At 39.5% G+C, this 16940-nt stretch overlaps 1 long non-coding RNA gene across 1 annotated transcript; it reads right to left on the reverse strand.

Annotated features, from left to right (window-relative positions):
- Positions 1-5890: 5890 nt before the first annotated feature.
- LOC143267620 (uncharacterized) lies at positions 5891-12750 on the reverse strand. The gene is made up of 3 exons (XR_013042943.1): positions 12700-12750; positions 11944-12122; positions 5891-6630 (listed from the first exon to the last, which is right to left on the reverse strand). It is a non-coding gene; the product is annotated as an uncharacterized LOC143267620 (long non-coding RNA).
- Between the last annotated feature and the right edge of the window lie 4190 nt (positions 12751-16940).

Below are 16940 nucleotides of genomic sequence, written 5' to 3' on the forward strand. Positions count from 1 at the left end.
ATCCATGTTTTAGAACACACTGGCTTCAAACTCACAGAGGTAAGATGCTTTTGCCCTCTATATGCTGATATTGCAAATTTGTTTGACTATACCCAGCAAGTGGCTTTTTTGTTTGTTTTAAAAATACATCATCCATACTAGACCCTTATGTAAATATTGTTTTTCATTCTATGGTATATCTTTCTACTTTCTTGGTAGTATCCTCTGCAGCAGAAAGCATTTTAAAATTAGATGGAATATGCCAGGCGGTGGTGGCGCACACCTTTAATCCCAGCACTCAAGAGGCAGAAGCAGGCAGATCTCTGTGAATTTAAGGCCAGCCTGTTCTCCAAAGCGAGTTCCAAGAAAGGCACAAAACTACATAGAGAAACCCTGTCTCGAAAAACAATAAATAAATAAATAAACAAATAAATAAAAATTAGATGGAATAAAATTTATCGACATCTTTTTTTTTCATTGTCTGATGTTCTTGGTATACTGTCTGAGGAGGCTGTCTAATTCATGGACATGGAGATTTACATTTGTCTTTCATTCTACAAATGATAGTTTTAGTATTTACATTGAGATCTTTGAGATAATTGCTAAATATAATATGTGACAAGGGTACAACTAGCTTCCTCCTTTTATAAGCTGAGTTGTCTCACACCTGCATTGAAAAGATGATTCTTTCTCCATGAAATGGTCCTGATGTACTGTTTGAAAATCTCTCAGTCATAGATGCCCAGGCTCTCAATTCTACGTGTCTGTCTTTATGTCAGAATAACAATATGTTGTTTATGATAGTTTTGTAGTAAGGATTAAAATATGGAAATGTGCATCTTCCATGTTTGTTCTTTTGGAAGACTGTTTTGACTAAACTGTTTAGGATGACTTATATTTCCATATGTATTTCAGGAGCAGCTGTGAGCTGTTCTGAAAAAAAAAATGCCATAGGGATTTTACAGTAATTGCTGAGAATGTGCAGATCAGTGTAGACAGCAGCACCATCTCATTGTGCTGCCTGTCTTTATGGTTTGGGTATGAAGTATCTCTCTAGCTGGCACAACTTAGGAGGTGGGGGATTTCACTTGATGAAGCAGGGCATTGGGGCAGTTCTTGAGGACTGTCCTGTCCCTTTCTCATTCCTGGCCCTCTTCTCATCTACAATGAGATGATCACCCTTGCTACACCCTCCTGTGTCATAATAGCAGATATTATGAACCAAAATAAATCTTTGATACTTTCATTAATTCCCTCAGATATTTTGGTGATGACAGTGTGAAAAATGGGTAGCGCTTCTTCAAACCATGAACACAAGGCATTCATTCTACCTACTTAGCTTCTCTTAAAATTTTATCAATCTCTTGTGTTCTCAGTACAATGCTGTAAACTTTCTTAGTTAAATTACTGTGGGCTCTACTTTAATGCTATTACTGTTACTGGAATTGTTTCTTTAACTTTACATTTTTGTTGTTATTTGTTTATGCAAATGCAATGCATACACAATGTTTTATGTAATTAAGATTGTACTCTGCAACCTTGCTGAATTAGTTTGCAGTGTCTAATGGTGTTTTGTGTATGACTGAATGTATGTGTACATGAATATAGATTTCTTTTAGAAATTTTCACATGTAGAGAAGGACATCTTCAAATATCTGTCTATATCTATCATCTATCTATCCTCTCTCTCTCTCTCTCTATATATATATATATATATATATATGCACACACAGATATATATTTTGATAGATATAGATATAGATATCTCTCTGTCTCTCTGTCTCTCTCTGTCTCTCTCTTTCTCTCTCTGTGTGTGTGTGTGTGTGTGTGTGTGTGTGTTTTGAAAGAAATGGCCACCATAGGCTCACAGGGAGTGGCACTGTTACGAGATGTGGACTTTCTGGAGTAGGTGTGGCTTTTTTGGAGAAAGTGTGTCAGTGCAGGCAGGCTTTGAGGTCTCACATGCCCAAGCCCAGCCAGTGTGTCTCTTCCTCTGCCTATGGATCCAGATGTAGAACTCTTAAGTACCTCTTCAGCACTATGTCTGCCTGCCTGCCACCATGCTTCCTGTCATGATGATAATGGACTGAGCCTATGAACTGTAAACTAGCCCCAATTAAATATTTACCTTTATAACTGTTGCCATATTCATAGTGTATCTTCACAGCAATCCAAACCCTAACTAAAACAGATGTTGGTATCAGGGATTGGGCTATTGCTGTTTTAGGCCTGACTATGCTTTTGTTTGGAGGAATGTGTACTTTGGGACTTTGGGTTAGGAAACCAGCTGAATGCTTTAAGTGGGGCTTAACAGGCCACACTAGTAGGAGTATGGAAGACAGTGGTGTGGAGTGTGAACTGAAATATGCGTACCTGGCTCAAGAGGTTTCAGAGGAGAATATAATATGTAACCTACAGATCATTCTTATTATATTTTGGTGAAGAAGGGTGGTTGCTGTTTGCCCTTGTCCAAAAAATCTGCCTGAGTCTAAATCGAAAAGTTTTGTGTTCATTGTCTTGGCAGAGGAAAGCTCAAAATAGGACAGTATCAACTCTGTCAAGTGGTTACTAGTGCTCATGCGTATGCAGGTTTATAATGAAAAGAAACAAGCTGAGCAAAGAAAAGTACAAAATATACAGATTGAGGAGAAAAGGACCACCAGGAATTGGAATGGAGCTAAGTCCCATGTTCAAGGAGCTAAACAGATTAAAGAAAAGTTTAAAGCTAGGTGTGGTGGTACACACCTTTGATCAAGCATTCCGGAGGCAGAGGCATGCGGATCTTTGAGTTTGAAGCCAGTCTGGTTTGTAGATGAACGAGTTTCAGGACAACCAAACTTAGACAGTGAAGAAAACCATCAAAAACAGAAAGCTGGTAAAGATGTAACTTAAGGAGGGGGCCATGTTCCCACCCTAGCAAGCAGCAGAACTTGATGACATCAGCCACATAGTTCTGGCTTTAGAGTCAGGAATAGAAGAAAGGGTTTATGGAATCTCCCTCTTAGACTAAGGAAAACCACTGGGGTCAGGTATGTGCCAAGGGTGTCCCTTCTTGGAGGCCTAGAGAAGCCATTGTAAATAACTATGAAGGTGAAGCCTGGATTGTCTTGGAGACCCCAAAAGTGTTGGAGATGCCAGAGTTATGGGATACCTACTGAGGAAAACTGCTAACAGGGAGAGAAACCAGTCCAAGAGAAAGAAGTGTGTTACAGCCAACAAAGCTGAAAAGATTTGGAGATCTGAAGAGTGCTTTGACATCAGACATGGAGTTCTAGAGTTTGGAGTTTGCCCAGCTGATTTTTGTTTTTGCTTTGATCCAGTGTTTCCTCACTATGTTCCCTTTACTTGCTTTTGGCACAGTAATGAATATCCTGTGCCATTGCATGTGACCTGCTTTTTTACTTAAATTTTACAGGGGGTTACTGTTAAGAAATTGCCATGAGTCTCAGAAGAGACATTGGACTTTTATAGAATATGCAGGACTTTTAAATTTGGACTTAATGCATTTCTGCATTATTATATGGCTACAAGCTTATGGGGACCAAGGAGTGAAATATGGTGGTTTTAAATAAATGGCCCCCATAGGCTCACAAGAAGTGGCACTATTAGGAAGAATGGCCTTGCTGGAGTAGGTATGACTTTGAAGGAGGAAGTGTGTCACTGGGCGTGGTGGTTTACATAGGTATGGCCCCCATAGACTCATGTGTTTGAATGCTTGGCCTATAGTGAATAGCACTATTAGGAGGTATGGCCTTGTTGGAGTTGGTGAGGCCTTGTTGGAGGAAGTGTGCCACTATGGGGGTAGGCTTTGAAGTATCATATGCTCAAGTTATGTGGGAGACAGTTCACTTCCTGTTGCCTGCAGATCAAGATGTAAAATTCTCAGCTCCTTTTCCAGCACCATGTCTGCCTTCATGCTGCCATGGTTCTCCCCAAGAAAACAATGGAATAAACCCATCAAACTGTAAGCTAGCCTCAATTAAATGTTTTCCTTTATAAGAGTTACTGTGGTCGTGGTGTCTCTGCACAGCAATAGAAAGCCTAACTAAGACACTGGGGCAGGCTTTGAGGTCTCAGATGCTCAACCCCGGCCAGTTTGCCTCAGCCTCTTGCTGTTGCCTGTAAATCCAGATGTAGAACTCTCAGCTACTTCTCCCAGACCAAGTCTGCCTGCATGCCACCATGTCTCCCACCACGACAATAATGGACTAAACCTCTGAATGATAAGCTAGCCCTAATTTAAATGTTTCCCTTTATAAGAGTTATCACGGTCATGGTGCCTCTTCACAGCAATAAAACCCAACCAAGACATACATGTGCATGTGTAATTTTACTTCTTATTCTGAGTGATTGTCTTTTATTTTATTCCTTTCTTGTTTATTGTTCTAAAATGTCCACAACCATGTTATGTAGCATTGAGAAGAACAGGGATCCTTGTTTGGTTCATAGTCTTAGAAGTAAACTCTCAGCCTTTCACACATGAATATGATATTTTCATACATGAATATGATGTTAGATGTGTGTCCCACAGATACAAGCTTGAGAAACTATACCTCTAGTCTTAGTTTTTCACTAGTGTTTTCCTATTGTGAAGGAGTTCTGGCGTTTGCTCAGTATGTTTCTAGGTCTATTTAATCAACTGTCTGATCTTTTGTTTTATCCTATGAAATGCAGTTTAGATTGATTGTGTACTTTGGATAAATCCTGTTTGTTTATTAAGAGCTTTTTAAATAGGCAAGTAAATTTAGTATTTTGTGGAGGATATTTTTTAGTTATATTTCTAATTTTCAGTCCATAAGTTCTAATAATCTTGTACTATATTTGGCTTGCTGTACACCAGGGTGGTACTGGCTTTATAGAATTTGTTAAGAAATATGTTCTCCTCTTCTATGGTTATTGAAGAAAAATAATTTGAAAAGGACTATAGTTGATTCTTTGTAAAATATGTTCACTATTTTTGTAAGTTTTGGTTGGCTAACTAAATCTCTGTATTGCTATTTGGGTTTTATAGTGTACAAATCTTCAAAGCCTTAATGATTTTTAATTCAATTTTCTATCATTTAAGAAAGTGGTATTTAAAATTTAAATTTATCATCTATTTATTTTTGCTATTGATTTCCTGCCTTCTAATGTCCTGTCATCAGGTAAAAAAATGTTTGTTGTCTTTATGGGTTGAGAAAGGATCATATTTACATTCATACTGATACTCATTATTTTGAGATCTTATTTACTAATATCACTAGTCCAGTTTTCTTTTTATTAGTGTTCACATGATATATTTTCATTCTTTTTCCTGTACAGTGTTCATGAGTGTATGTTTGAATCTGTTCATGGGAACAGTATGTAGTTTATGGTAGTTTGAATATAATTGGTCCCCAGAGCCCCATGATCCATAATCTCATAGGGAGTAATACTATTAGGAGATGTAGCTTTGTTGGAGTGGGTATGGTCTTGTTGGAGAAAGTGTGTCACTGTGGGGGAAGGCTTTGAGGTTTCCTATGCTAAGGATATGACCCAGTGTGTCAGTCAACTTCCTGTTGCCCGCAAGATGTAGAACACTTGGCTATTTCTCCAGCACCATGTCTACTTGCACACTGCCATGCTCACTGCCATGATGGATTGAACCTCTGAACTCTAAGCGAGCTCCCTCAATTAAAGGTTTGTTTATAAGAGTTGCCATGGTCATGGTATCTCCTCACAGCAATAGTAAACCCTAACTAAGACATAGTTGATATCTTGTTCCACTTTATTCTTTTTTTTTTTTTCTCTCACAATACAGCCACTGCTAGGTACTCTCTAAGGAAAATGCTTACAGCCCACAGTTTGTAGGATGGAAACCAATGACCATGGTACTGTCATCCATTTGTCTTCTGTCTAGGAGCTTGCACTGAACAGCATTATGGCAAACCAAAGCAAGAAGCAGGCATGTGCTGGAGGCAGTGTGGGGCAGAGAGACAAAAGTGTCAAGATTCCTTTTTCACAATCACATCCTATAATGAACAGTCAGATTCCATGAGGATAAGTACTCACACCCATGGGAAGAGCACTAGTCCTTCTTAAAGGCTCCATTGTTGCTCAACATAGTTGCATAAAAGGTGAAGTCACAACAGAATAGCACAATGCTGTGGATTTTCCGTGCAGTTAGTTGCAGACGACGTACATTTAATGTGCCATATTCCTGCTTAATTTTTAATTTTAATTCAATTTCTGTTGTGTATATGGGAGTATACAGTATATTTGTATGGGTTTTTTGAGTGTGTGTGGGGAGGGAGAGGGATGTTGGGTGTAGTACTTTCTTTTGTTCCACTGAGACAGGGTTACTTACTGAGCTTAGAGCTTAGATGGCAGCCAGTAAGCTCCAGTGACTGTCTTGGCTCTGCCCCACCATAGTTCTGAGGTTACAAGTGTTCGTGTGGCCAGGTCAGGTTTTTTTGCATGGATGATAGAATTTAACCTCAGTTCCTCATACTTCTGCATCAAGCATTCTGACTCACTGAGCCATCTCCCTGATCCCCTTGTCCAGTTTTTCAGTTGTTTTAGGCAGCAAATAAATGAAGGAGTCAGTGAGTTTGTCTCAGGTGGATTTTAAGACTATCACTGTAGTTGTTCAGAACAATTGCAGTTTTCCTGTCTGTTGCAACTTTTTGTTCTCTGAAAAATAGTAAATTTTCAGAGAGATTTTCATTCAAAGGCATTATTAGGAATTATTTATAGTCACATTAACATAAAATATATTTTAAGACCATTTAAAGTCATGGTCAAGTCAAAATATCTTGAGAAAAAAGCAAAATTATGTTATTTAAAAGTCATATAAATTAGAAGTGAGTACCTTTCTTAAGACTGTCTTTAATTTTTTCGTTTGAATCATGTAGTATGAAGAAGTAGCACATTTTTTACTAGTCTGATATAGATATCTTTAAAAATCCCCATGATATGTATATACATACACACACATATATATACATATATATATACATACACACATATATACATATATATGTTCTATGTTTTATACACATGATATGTATATATATATATATATATTCTATGTTTTATACACATGATCATTGCATGCATATCCCAACACATTAAAAAACATTTGTAACTGTTTAGAGAAGTGTGGCTCTTAGAGAACTTTTGAGCTATATGATAAAACTGAAAGAGTTCGAAGTGGCATAAGAGTGGAATTATATCCGATGAGACGGGTGTCCATCATGCTTATGTGTGTTGCTTATGTAATACTGCAAGCAATGGCAAAGCCAAGATTGTCTCAGGAAATAACTTTATACACCTTTTTCCTAGGCATCTTGTGGTTTACTGATTATAAAATAGCCTTAGTTCTTTTTCTCCTGACATTTGTTCCCTTTCTAATGTAACTGAGTTTTTGGGTGGGTAATTTTGTAAAGCTTTTATAGCAATTACATGTATCTGTAGTACATTGGAGAAAGAATGAAATCATGTGTGACTTCCCTGACCCTTAAAGGTTCAACAATGTTAATGAGGTTCTCAGAGATGCTGGACATATCCAATGGGATGGTTTTCACTTTTTATATCCTGGAAGAGTAGGATCATTAGCTCATTATTTAACTCTCCATAAACAAGGTGGGAAGCATATGTTACTTGAGGATTTGATAAGGTTTCATGTATGCATACATACATATGCACACATAAACATATATGTGTACACACACACACACACACATATATATATATATATATATATATATATATATATATATATATATATATACTTGCCAGAAATTTGAATAAACAGTCAGATGAGAGAAAACCTATTCTACAATAATGTAAAATATGCTCACATAACCCATTTATTTAAAAACATTCAGGCCCAACATGGTGGCTCACATCAGTCATCCCAGAACTTGACAGTACTGCCAGGAACTGAGAACAGCTTGGGATACATAGTGAGTTCCAGGCCAGCCTGGATTACAGGAAAAGACCTATCTCAAAAAAAAAAAAAATAATGATAACAACAAAAATCAGCAGTTTGTGCACAATTTTTAATGTGTTGATTTTTTCATTAGTCATGTGTTTGTAATGAAAGATTGGAAAATCCAATTGGAATTATCATTTGTATGGAAGTTTCATTGTTTTTAACTAACTTTAGATTTTGGAGGGTCATTACATTTGTCAAAACTGGAGGAGGTCTTAAGTTACCATCTATTCCTTGTTGGAGCTTACTGAGTTTGACTGGGTCCCTTGAAAAGTCAAGTCTGGAAAAGTTGGCTCTATTAAGAGTAGTCATCAGTTATCATCGAAGAGGCTTCTTCCAGCAGCTGATGGAAGTGGATACAGAGACCCAAACCAGACATTTTTAAGTGGAGACAGCCTAAGTTGGAGGTTTCCATCAAGTCTAGGCCCTTTGAAACCTGTGGAAAAGGGGGAGGAGGAATTGCGGGAGCCAGACAGAGTGAGGACACCAGTAGAGCACGGCCTTTGGAATCAACTAAGCAGGGTTGGGGCCTCACAGAGACTAATTGGCAACTGTGGAGCCCGATTGGGTCTGCACTAGGTTCTCTGCATATATGTTATGATTGTTAGCTTGGTGTTTTTGTTGTGGGACTCCTGCCAGTGGGAGTGGTGGTATCTCTGATTGTTTTGTCTCCTCTTGGGATTCCTTTCCTCCTAATCCCACACCCAGCCTTGATCTGAGCATTTGTGCTTGGTCTTAGTGTATGTGGGAGATGTGGAGGGATGGCCATGAATCTATGGTTGCGATGTATTGTTTAAGAGAATAAACACAAAAAAGAGTAGTGGAGCCTTTGAAAGGTAGGATCTAGTCAGAAGGGAGGTCATTGAGAGAACTGCCCCCAGAAGGAACCAGTGTTGGTCTTCTGGAATGAGTTACATCTTTGAGAGTGAAATGATTGATATACAAGAGGAAGTGAGGTCTCCTGCCCTTTGACTTCCTGCTCACCCCGTGATCCTTCTGACATATGCTTCTGTCATGATCCCATCTGTTGGAAGCCTCCACCAGGGTCCTTAACAATTTGAACTACCTGATTTTAGACCTTAGGCCTGCAAAGATGTGGGCTTTTCATCTATTACCTGCCATAAGGTATTTTTTATAGCAGTGGCAAAGAGGTTAATGTGATCTCTCCCTGCAGAAGCTGAAATACAATAATGACTTCCCACACTGAGACTCAGAAGGAACAGATCATTGATCAAATGAGCAGGCAAAAGGGGATTCAGACTCTTCAACAAAGGAACCATGTCCCAAGTCAGAGATACAATGATTTACCTTTCAATAGAAAAGCAGCAGTTGTTTCATAATCAAAGGCTACAATAAGTTTCTATTGATTTAAGCGCTTCATTAAAATATAATTGTATCAAATATTCTTACTGTGGCTGATGTTTTATTGTACCCACATTCATTATGGGAAGCTTCATTCTGGACCATATGAGAAGCATTTACACTTAGGCATCATGATAGAGTAACTGTTCCTTTAAATGAAGACAAGAACTTTTGTTCTGAAAAACCACAAAATCAGATGGTAAAATCTGGGGAATTTATATCAGTGCTGAGACTTCCTGAAAATGTCTTTAGACAACAATCATAAAAGATGCAGATGGTAAGAATATATAATGAGATTTAGGGAATTTCAATTTTAATAACAGAATAAAGCACTGTCTCCTGTCTGTAATTTAATAAGGAGAGTTTTCCTGAGGTTATAAAATGTGAAATTATAGCCCAAGGTTTCTCAGTGACAACTAAGATTAAATAAGAGCTTGGGAATGAAACATTACAGGTTTTTATGGCAGAGAATGTACTTTTGTAAATAATGCTCATAAAACTAAGTCACTGTGTCCTAAATTTTTTACCACTAGATGCTAAGGAGAAGCTGGAGGCGAACAGAATCAATAATTGAATATTGTGCACTAAAGAAATTATTCATGATATTTATTTTTCAGTGATGCAAGTATTTGTACTTTATGATGAACTCTGGTCTTCCTACAGAGGAGTTTAGAAATTGAATTTAAACTTTTAGAATGAGTAAAGAAAGTTCTAAGTAATTTTTATAGTTATAAGGGGTCCTCCAATGTTATTGTTGGCACCCAGAATAAAACCTGCATTATAAAGGGGTCTTGTTTGCAAAGTGTTTCAATTTAAAATGAAAGTTGCTGTGCCACTCTTCTGCACAAGAGGGCAGGATTGAGACAGGCAGAGGACTGGCCTGACAGTTCTGTTTTTTTCTTTGTAAATAGGAGCCTTGTGTATACAAGCAACATGAAATGGACTCTGCAAGTTGTAATCATATATTTATGGATATATATATATATATATATATATATTACAGGCACACACACATCAATAATAAATCAAGAAAGGGGGGCAAATTTGAGAGGTGTTAAGGAGGGATGGTTCACGGGAGAGAATGGAAGGAGGAAAGTGAAATGGAAATTGAAATAATTATTTTAATTAAAAATGTATTGAGAAAAGAGTCTGCACTTGTTTTTCTTCATCTTTATGTACAGTAGGTCACCTTGGAAGAACCTCCATACAAAAGTACTCCCAGGCAACAAAAACTATACAAAACATAATACACTGAAATTTTGCTAGAGTAGAAAACGTTACATTCATTTACATTTGTGGCATTTAAAAGATTTACCAGCAGGCATGAAGAGAAAACATTGAGGTCAGAAACTTTCCTTTTCCTGAGGTGTGTGTGTATTATAGTGTTTTTGTTTTGTTTTGTTTGTTTGTTTATTTTTGATACAAGGTTTCATGTATCCCAGGTTAGCCTTGAACTCACTAAGTAGATAAAGATGACCTTGTACTTCTGATCCTTCTGTGTCTGAGGATCTTCTCAGCTTTAGATTGTAGGCATGAGCCCCAGTGCCTGATTTTTATACAGTGCTAGGAGTCTAACCGCAAGACAGGTACCAGTATTCTATTAGCTCAGCTACATTTCTACCCCATTGGGATATGGTTCCTTAACAGTAACTTCCTCGTAAACTGAGCCTCTGTTTCAGACCATCTTGCTCAGAAACTGTATGTCTTTTTCATAGCACCTTCCTTACGTTTCCTTTGTCCTCTTTTGATGAATAGCAAACAAACGAATGGCAAAAAGTTAACTTGGATACAAAAAAAATGCATTCTTCACAGAATGGCCAACAGTAAATAAGGAAAGGTAGATGTTGAGAAGTGGCCTCTACAAAGCAATAGCTGGGGAGAAGGTGGGGGCTTTCCTGGCCATCCTATACCTGAAGTAGCTGGATGCACTGGCTCTTTAAAAATTCAAAGCAAGCATAGATGCTTCCTGACAAGTGTAAATTAAAAAAAAAATGTGTGCCTACTTAGATTACCCTTATTGCTCTGTCTTCCACCTCCCTCTATGGGAACTCAGATCATTTTCCATCAAAAATTAATAGTATAATAACAAAATAAACAAAACATCTCCAGAAAAACTTTCCTAAGGATTTTTTCCTCATGAGCCATTGTGACCATGAAGTTTAATTGCTGATGTTTTAGGGAATTTGCTATCTTATTTGATCTCTGGGAAGCTTTTAGTTCCACTAACCTCTTTTCCACTTACAAATATCATCTTGGGCTGGGGAGGATGACTCAGCGGCTAAAGGACTTGCCGGGGAAACACAAAACCCAGGATTTGTACCCTGATATCCCATGTAAAAACCAGACCGGTGAGGTGCCACCCTGTAGTCCCAGCAAGCAAGAGGCAGAGAGAGAAGATAAGGGAGATCTACTGGCCCTCTAGACTTCCTGGAATTGGTGAGCTCCCAGTTCAAGAAAAGTTCACGCTCAATCAATAAAGAGTGGTTGCAAAGATGCCCAATATAAATTCCAGGCCTCTACACATGTGCAGGAGTAACCCCCCACACACACAGGTGTGCCCACACAAATAGAATATTCATACACAGGATGTGGACACCGTACACAAACATATTCATTCAAACATGATTCCTTCAAGCTTTGATCCTTACCTCCATGAACTTTCCTTTTCTGTCTCTCAAATGAATGGACTTCAACTTCCTCCAAGTCTCCCTTGCTCTTTTCTAATCATTCTTGCAGTATAGTTTAAAGACTTCCTCTGAACAAACACCGTGACTTCATTTAGTTGGGCCCAGTCTTTCAGGTTGTGCTCCAGTCTCAATCTTGAGTCCTAAAACAATGAAAGTGAGCTCTGAGCTTTGCAACTAGTAATTTCAATGTGCTCAAGGGCTACTCACTCCCCCCTACTCAAATCCGTTTTTCCTTGTTCACTTAGCTCAGTAAATGACAATATCTCCTCATCAAATATCACCCAGATACTTATGCAGGGCTTTACGAGAGAACCTACTTAAAGGTGTCTTCTTTTCGATTCAACAATGAAGAGATACCCACATAGAGGACTTTTCCATTTCCTTCCTGTTAAGGATATTGCTGTTGAAAGATGTTATGCTAAGGCAAGTGCTTAAAAATGTGAAATGGAAGACAACCCATGCACAGAGATATCAACAAGATGTTTGGACAAGAATATAGCAACTGTGCTATGATGGTTAGTTTTATATCAGCTAGAATGAACTAGGATTTCAATACAGGTTGTAAACACTACTTGGGGGAATGACTGTGAGAATATTTCTGGGAGTGATTAGCACTTGAATTGGTACACTGAATGAGGAACTTCACAAATGTGTGTGGGCACTATCTGATCCACTGTAGATCTGAAGAGAATAAAAAGTCAGACAACATGCTATTACTATTCCAGTCTTGAGATGGGTTGAACACTTCTGCATGGCTGGCTCTTGAGCCTTTATGTATGGGCTGGGATTACATCCTCAGTTCTTGTGATTCTCAGAACATTAGTTATGGATTGAAACCATGCCACTAGGATTTCAGATCCAGAAGGCACTGTCACTCATGTGCACATACTGAACTGTACTCCTTCTTGGAGGCTGGAAAAAGAAATCCATATATATTGACATACATAATTTAAAATAAAAAAACACACAGTGAATTAATTTCTCCGAATATCTCCAATTTTCCCACACCTATTCTTCTTATATGGGACATAACAGTTTATTTTTAACTTACAATTACTGTTATTTTATTGAAATTTAAAGCAAACTATTTTTTTTTTTTTTTTTGGTTTTTCAAGACAGGGTTTCTCTGTGTAGCTTTGCTCCTTTCCTGGGACTCACTTGGTAGTCCAGGCTGGCCTCGAACTCACAGAGATCCGCCTGCCTTTGCCTCCCGAGTGCTGGGATTAAAGGCATACGCCACCACTGCCCGGCGCAAACTAATTTTTAATCTCCTAAATATTTCTTGAGTCTGCCTGCTTCTCTCATTCTTCACTGTTAATAACTTTATACTGTGAATCATGACTTCTTGCATAGATGAATGAACAACAGCCCAATTGTTTATTTATTTCCACATCAGTCCTCCTTTCTACCTTTCTCTCTGGCATCAGAGATATTTTCTTGTTATGAATTCTTGATATGAAGTTATATCATACCTGCACCATTCTATCAAAACTTGCAATAACTTCTTTTTAATTCTCAAGACAAAATTAAATTTCCTTCAAAGCAGAGTTTGGACGGCTCCAGAATTCTTTCCTGGCTGGTCTTTCAAGCCCAGCTTTAGTTGGTCCCTTCACTCTGTACCACCTGTGCTAAGCCTTTGGCTAGTTGTACTGAGGTATGGATTTCACTACTATTCAGACTCCCCGATGTGAGTGAACCTTTTTTCTAACTCAATTTGTCTGTCTGGCATTTGTGTCAAGGCATTTTGAAGATCGTGATGAAACTGTTGAATATGCTATTCACCTTCACTCCCCCACCATCACCAACACACTTATTATTGGAGCATTAAACGTTTCCTCGTTTCCTGACATTGCCTGTTTTTAAAGCAGGGATCACATCATGCCAAACAGCAGATTTGTCTCCATAACATTTAAAAATTAATCTGTACAAACCTCATGTGCTATTTGAGGATTTTAAATATATATTTTGCTTCTAAATTGGTGTCTAAACTGACATTAATTAAAATAACTGTATAATCATGGCTTAAATAGTCATTAAGTCTAGTAATATCTGTCTTAGTAATTGTTTTGACAAAGAACTCTATTAAAAAGCTTCCCTTATGTCAAATGACAATGTTTATCTTACAAATAAATATTGCTTGGAAGTTAATGACATGACTGAAACAGAATAATTTTCTGCTATAGATAGAAGGTGTAGTCTCTGGGCTGCTGTGGGAAGGTTAGATTAATTTTAGTGAGTACATTAATTTCCTACTGTAAAACACAATTACCAAGACGCTGTTGGGTTAAAATAAAACATTTATTGTCTTATATTTTTGAGTGTCAGAAGTCTAAGCTTATCTCATTGGGCTGCAATCAGGTGCTTACTGAGCTGTACTCCTTCCTGAATGCTACAAGAAGTCCATCTGTATCCTGTTGTGGACTATTAGTTAAAGATGTGTTACATTTGTTTATGCTGTGGAACATTTGTTTACTGATGCAAAGATGTGTTGCATTCTTTTTTTGCTGCATTTGTTAATCTCTGTGAAGTTGTGTTACTTTGCCTGTCTAAAACACTCGATTGGCCTTATAAAGAGCTGAACCTCAAATAGAACGGCAGGAAAAAGGATAGGCAGGGCTGGCAGGCAGAGAGTATAAAGAGGAGGAGAAATCTGGGGAGACAGAGATCTAGGAGTGAGAAGGAGGAGGACCCCAGGGGCCAGCCACTCAGTGGCTGAGAGTAAGCCACAGAGTAAGAATGAAGAAAGAAAGAAAGAAAGAAAGAAAGAAAGAAAGAAAGGAAGGAAGGAAGGAAGGAAGGAAGGAAGGAAGGAAGGAAGGAAGGAAGGAAGGAAGGAAGGAAGGAAGGAAGAAAGAAAGAAAGAAAGAAAGAAAGAAAGAAAGAAAGAAAGAAAGAAAGAAAGAAAGAAAGAAAGAAAAGTATATAGGAAAAAGATAAAGGCCGAGATAAAGGCTGGGCTTCTCAGCAAAGGCAGCTGCAGTGAGAGCCAGGAGAGGACAGATCTGCAAAGCAGAAAGCGGTGCAGGGTGCTAGGTCAGCTTTCCCAGGAGATGGGGAGGGGGCGGGTGCTGGAGGCTGGCATCAGGGCAGGCTTGGAGCCTAGCCAAGAGAAGCCACTTCTTGTCAGAGCTAGAGAGCAGAGTTTCTCTGCAACGCATGTGTGCTAGACCTCTGTGGATCGGGGATGAGAGCCAGGGCTGTCCTTAGAGGGGTGTGACCCTCTGCAGCCACCCAGGGAGCCATGCTTAGAAAGACCAGAGCTCACTTAGAACTTGTCTGTCACTATCTTTTGTGAGTGTGGTACGTGTGTGATGTGTGTGCTCATACATGTGTGTGGAAGCTAGAGGTTGATGTCGGATGCCTTTCTTAATTACCCTCTGCCTTCTATATTGAGACAAAGTCTCTCACTAGACTTCACCATTTAGGTTAGACTGCCTGGCCAGTGAGCCTCCAGAATTCACCTGTCCCCCAACCCCTCCGGCACTGGGGCTGCAGATGTAAGCCTGTGGCTTGGCTTTTATGTGGGTGCTGGAGACCTGAGCTCAGGTCCTCATGTTTGAGTAGCAATCCCTCAGCCCCCATCGTCTTTATCTTCATGTTCTTGATGCCTGAACAAGGGAACCTGCATTTTCATTGTTTGCTGGGCCCCCCACTGGTTATGCAGTGGGTCTCTTGGGGTGGGCGTGGGCGGTGTCTGTCTTGACTTGTCACCCTCACTGCTGTTATTTGAGGCAAGTTATACCACCCATCCACCCATGGTCCCATACCCCACATTCTGGTGTCTTTCAGGAAAGATTCCTTAGCCAGAGGAAGAAGGCATCAGGATCTAGGACTCTACAGGCTTGAGATTCAGTGTTGCTAGCAATATGCAATCGCTGTGGAACAATCCTTCTGGACACTATGAATATGTATTATTCTCATTGGTTAATAAAAGGCTGACATGTTGGTAGCTGAGCAGGAAGTTAGGTGGGAAAGCCAAACTGAGAATGGTGAGAAGAAGGAGGGCGGAGTCAGAAGAGATGCCAGCCAGCTGCCGAACAAGCAGGACATGTGGATAATGAGATAGCAGGCCATGAGCCACGTGGCAAAGCATAAATAGAAATATGGGTTAATTTAAGTGTAAGAGTTAGCTAGTAACAAGCCTGAGCTATTGTCCGAGCATGTATAAATAATACTAAGTCTCTGTGTGGTAATTTGGAAGTAGCTCATCGTAACACTGAGTCTGAGTGGCAGCTTTGTTGCCTGGATGCAGTTGGTGCTCTGGGCTTCCACAGAGAGGCAGTGCAGCCTGCTCGCACTGGGCCCATGCCTGCCGGCAGGTGTGTGGACACCAAAATGTGTCTCACAAGAACACGTGGGTAATCTCCTCCTATGGTCCCAGTTTAACTTCAAAATGTCTCCCCGGGGGAGGATGACATGATTGTTGTCATAACAACCATCTCTTGGAAGGCTTTCCTCAGTACCAGAAGTGAATTAAATTCTTACCCAAGTTGCAGCTTTCATTGCTTTAAAGATTTATCTCCTTAGGTGTTTGTATAGGTGTGTGTGTGTGTGTGTGTGTGTGTGTGTGTGTGTGTGTGTGTGTGTGTGTATGAGGTGCAGGTGCCCTTGCACATGCATCGGAAGCCAGAGGAGAATGTTGGCTGGCTTCCTCAGTCACTTTTGCCTCTGTCTCTGTCTGTCACAGCTAGGCTGGCCAGCCTGTGAACTCCCAGGACTTGCTGGTCTCTGTTCCCTAATGCTGTCATTACAGGCACATAGAGCGAAGCCCAGGCTTTTTTGTGAGTGCTGGGATTTGAACTCAGGCCCCCAGGCTTCCATAGGAAGCTCTCTTACCTACTGAGCTATTTCCTCATCTTCCTTCCACCTTTTCCTCCCCCAGACAGGATCTCCTGCCTCCCAGGCTGACCTCAAAATCACTATGTGCTGAGAATGATGTTGAACGTTGACCCTGCAGT

This window comes from Peromyscus maniculatus, chromosome 10 (assembly GCF_049852395.1).
Source record: "Peromyscus maniculatus bairdii isolate BWxNUB_F1_BW_parent chromosome 10, HU_Pman_BW_mat_3.1, whole genome shotgun sequence".
NCBI lineage: Eukaryota > Metazoa > Chordata > Mammalia > Rodentia > Cricetidae > Peromyscus > Peromyscus maniculatus.